At 41.6% G+C, this 4,630-nt stretch overlaps 1 non-coding gene across 1 annotated transcript; it reads left to right on the top strand.

Moving 5' to 3' along the window:
- Positions 1-3,310: 3,310 nt before the first annotated feature.
- Positions 3,311-3,414, top strand: LOC130953352 (small nucleolar RNA R71). The gene has a single exon (XR_009075527.1). It is a non-coding gene; the product is annotated as a small nucleolar RNA R71 (small nucleolar RNA).
- Positions 3,415-4,630: the final 1,216 nt, after the last annotated feature.

Genomic DNA, 4,630 nt, shown 5'->3' with positions numbered 1-4,630 from the left:
GTAGAGGACTTGTCCGCCACCTTATAGAGTTCTTGGGCTATAACCTCATGAACTTCCACTTCTTCTCCAATCATGATGCTATGAATCATGATGGCCCGGTCTAGAGTAACTTCGGACCGGTTGCTAGTGGGAATAATTGAGCGTTGGATAAACTCCAACCATCCTCTAGCCACGGGTTTGAGGTCATGCCTTCTCAATTGAACCGGCTTCCTTCTTGAATCTCTCTTCCATTGGGCGCCCTCTTCACATATGACTGTGAGGACTTGGTCCAACCTTTGATCAAAGTTGACCCTTCTAGTGTAAGGATGTTCATCTCCTTGCATCATGGGCAAATTGAATGCCAACCTTACACTTTCCGGACTGAAATCCAAGTATTTCCCCCGAACCATAGTAAGATAATTCTTTGGATTCGGGTTCACACTTTGATCATGGTTCTTGGTGATCCATGCATTGGCATAGAACTCTTGAACCATCAAGATTCCGACTTGTTGAATGGGGTTGGTAAGTACTTCCCAACCTCTTCTTCGGATCTCATGTCGGATCTCCGGATATTCACTCTTTTTGAGTGAAAAAGGGACCTCGGGGATCACCTTCTTCAAGGCCACAACTTCATAGAAGTGGTCTTGATGCACCCTTGAGATGAATCTCTCCATCTCCCATGGCTCGGAGGTAGAAGCTTTTGCCTTCCCTTTCCTCTTTCTAGAGGTTTCTCTGGCCTTGGATGCCATAAATGGTTATGGAAAAACGAAAAAGCAATGCTTTTACCACACCAAACTTAAAAGGTTTGCTCGTCCTCGAGCAAAAGAAGAAAGAAGAGAGTAGAAGAAGAAGAAATGAGGAAGAAGGAAATGGCTTTTGTGTTCGGCCAAAGAGGGGGAGAAGTGGTGTTTAGGTTGTGTGAAAATGAAGGGGTGAAGAAGGGTTTATATAGGAGAGGGGGGTCATGGTTCGGTCAAGTGAGGGTGGGTTTGGGTGGGAAAGTGGTTTGAATTTGAATGGTGAGGTAGGTGGGGTTTTATGAAGGATGGATGTGAGTGGTGAAGAGAAAGATGAGGTTTCATAGGTGAAGGGTTTTTTTTTTTTTTGGGGGAAGAGGAGTTGAGGTGATTGGTGAATGGGTGAAAAAGAGAGAGAGAGTAGTGGGGTTGGTGGGGATCCTGTGGGGTCCACAGATCCTGTGGTGTCAAGGAAAAGTCATCCCTGCACCAAATGGCATTCAAAATCACGTTTTGAGCCATTTCTGGCGTTAAACGCCGGGCTGGTGCCCATTCCTGGCGTTTAACGCCAGGTTCTTGCCCTTTTCTGGCGTTTAATGCCAGTCTGGTGCCCCTTTCTGGCGTTAAACGCCCAGAATGGTGCCAGACTAGGCGTTAAACGCCCAACTGCTAGCCTCACTGGCGTTTAAACACCGGTGGGTTCTTCCTCCAGGGTGTGCTGTTTTTCTTCCTGTTTTTCATTCTGTTTTTGCTTTTTCAATTGATTTTGTGTCTTCTTATGATCATCAACCTACAAAAAACATAAAATACCAAAGAGAAATAGATAACATCTAACATTGGGTTGCCTCCCAACAAGCGCTTCTTTAATGTCAGTAGCTTGACAGATGGCTCTCATGGAGCCTCACATTTTCTCAGAGCAATGTTGGAACCTCCCAACACCAAACTTAGAGTTTGAATGTGGGGGTTCAACACCAAACTTAGAGTTTGGTTGTGGCCTCCCAACACCAAACTTAGAGTTTGACTGTGGGGGCTCTGTTTGACTCTGATTTGAGAGAAGCTCTTCATGCTTCCTCTCCATGGTGACAGAGGGATATCCTTGAGCCTTGAACACAAAGGATTCTTCATTCACTTGAATGATCAGTTCGCCTCTATCAACATCAATCACAGCTTTTGCTGTGGCTAGGAAGGGTCTGCCAAGGATGATGGTTTCATCCATGCACTTCCCAGTCTCTAGGACTATGAAATCAGCAGGGATGTAATGGTCTTCAATCTTCACCAAAACATCCTCTACAAGTCCATGAGCTTGTTTTCTTGAGTTGTCTGCCATCTCTAATGAGATTCTTGCAGCTTGCACCTCAAAGATTCCTAGCTTCTCCATTACAGAGAGAGGCATGAGGTTTACACTTGACCCTAAGTCACACAGAGCCTTCTTGAAGGTCATGGTGCCTATGGTACAAGGTATTGAAAACTTCCCAGGATCTTGTCTCTTTTGAGGTAATTTCTGCCTAGACAAGTCATCCAGTTCTTTGGTGAGCAAAGGAGGTTCATTCTCCCAAGTCTCATTTCCAAATAACTTGTCATTTAGCCTCATGATTGCTCCAAGGTATTTAGCAACTTGCTCTTCAGTGACATACTCATCCTCTTCAGAGGAAGAATACTCATCAGAGCTCATGAAAGGCAGAAGTAAATCCAATGGAATCTCTATGGTCTCATTTTGAGCCTCAGATTCCCATGGTTCCTCATTGGGGAACTCAATGGAGGTCAGTGCACGCTCACTGAGGTCTTCCTCAGTGGCGTTCACTTCCTCTCCTTCCTCTCCAAATTCGGCCATGTTGATGGCCTTGCACTCTCCTTTTGGATTTTCTTCTGTATTGCTTGGGAGAGTACTAGGAGGTAGTTCAGTAACTTTCTTGCTCAGCTGTCCCACTTGTGCCTCCAAGTTCCTAATGGAGGACCTTGTTTCAGTCATGAATCTTTGAGTGGTTTTGATTAGATCAGAGACTATGGTTGCTAAGTCAGAGGGGTTCTGCTTAGAATTCTCTGTCTGTTGCTGAGAAGATGATGGAAAAGGCTTGCCATTGCTAAACCTATTTCTTCCACCATTATTGTTATTGAAACCTTGTTGAGGTCTTTCTTGATTCTTCCATGAGAAATTTGGGTGATTTCTCCATGAAGAATTATAGGTGTTTCCATAGGGTTCTCCTAGGTAATTCACCTCTTCCATTGAAGGGTTCTCAGGATCATAGGCTTCTTCTTCAGATGAAGCGTCCTTAGTACTGCTTGGTGCATTTTGCATTCCAGACAGACTTTGAGAGATCAAATTGACTTGTTGAGTCAATATCTTGTTCTGAGCCAGAATGGCATTCAGAGCATCAATCTCAAGAACTCCTTTCTTCTGATTAGTCCCATTGTTCACAGGATTCCTTTCAGAAGTGTACATGAATTGGTTATTTGCAACCATTTCAATCAGCTCTTGAGCTTCTGCAGGCGTCTTCTTCAAATGAAGAGATCCTCCAGCAGAGCTATCCAAAGACATCTTGGATAGTTCAGAGAGACCATCATAGAAAATACCTATGATGCTCCATTCAGAAAGTATGTCAGATGGACACTTTCTGATCAATTGTTTGTATCTTTCCCAAGCTTCATAGAGGGATTCTCCATCCTTCTGTCTGAAGGTTTGGACTTCCACTCTAAGCTTACTCAATTTTTGAGGTGGAAAGAACTTTGCCAAGAAGGCATTGACTAGCTTTTCCCATGAGTCCAGGCTTTCTTTAGGTTGTGAGTCCAACCATGTCCTAGCTCTGTCTCTTACAGCAAAAGGGAATAGCATAAGTCTGTAGACCTCCGGGTCAACCCCATTAGTCTTGACAGTGTCACAGATTTGCAAGAACTCAGCCAAAAACTGATGAGGATCTTCCAATGGAAGTCCATGGAACTTGCAATTCTGTTGCATTAGAGAAACTAATTGAGGCTTAAGCTCAAAGTTGTTTGCTCCAATGGCAGGGATAGAGATGCTTCTCCCATAGAAGTCGGGAGTAGGTGCAGTAAAGTCACCCAGCACCTTCCTTGCATTGTTTGCATTGTTGTTGTTTTCGGCTGCCATGTGTTCTTCTTCTTTGAAGATTTCTGTTAGGTCCTCTGTAGAGAGTTGTGCCTTAGCTTCTCTTAGCTTTCGCTTCAAGGTCCTTTCAGGTTCAGGGTCAGCTTCAACAAGAATGCCTTTGTCTCTGCTCCTGCTCATATGAAAGAGAAGAGAACAAGAAAATGTGGAATCCTCTATGTCACAGTATAGAGATTCCTTGAGGTGTCAGAGGAAAAGAAAAGTAGAAGACAGAAGTAGAAAATTCGAACTTATCAAAGAAGATGGAGTTCGAATTTTGCATTAAGGAATATTGGTAGTCCATAAATAGAAGGATGTGAGAAGAAGGGAAGTAATTTTCGAAAATTAAGTAAAAGATTTTGAAAACATTTTGAAAAACACTAATTAATTTTTGAAAATAAGAGTGGGAAAGAAATCAAGTGATTTTTGAAAAAGATTTTGAAATTAGAAGTCAAAAAGATTTGATTGAAAACTATTTTGAAAAAGATGAAGTTAAGAAGATATGATTGGTTTTTAAAAAATATGTGATTGAGAAGATATGATTTGAAAACAATTTTAAAAAGATTTGATTTTAAAAATTAATAACTTGGCTATCAAGAAAAGATATGATTCAAACATTAAACCTTTCTCAATAGAAAAGGCAACATACTTGAAATGTTGAATCAAATCATTAATTGATAGCAAGTATCTTTGAAAAAGGAAAGAAATTGATTTTGAAAACATTTGATTGAAAAGATATGATATGAAAAAGATTTGATTTTGAAAAACTTTGAAAACTTGAAAAAAAATTGATTTGAAAACAAAATCCTCCCCC

This window comes from Arachis stenosperma, chromosome 1 (assembly GCF_014773155.1).
Source record: "Arachis stenosperma cultivar V10309 chromosome 1, arast.V10309.gnm1.PFL2, whole genome shotgun sequence".
In the NCBI taxonomy this organism is placed as follows: domain Eukaryota; kingdom Viridiplantae; phylum Streptophyta; class Magnoliopsida; order Fabales; family Fabaceae; genus Arachis; species Arachis stenosperma.
The sequence above is the reverse complement of the archived record's forward strand: the minus strand, read 5'-3'. Positions and strand labels throughout refer to the sequence as shown.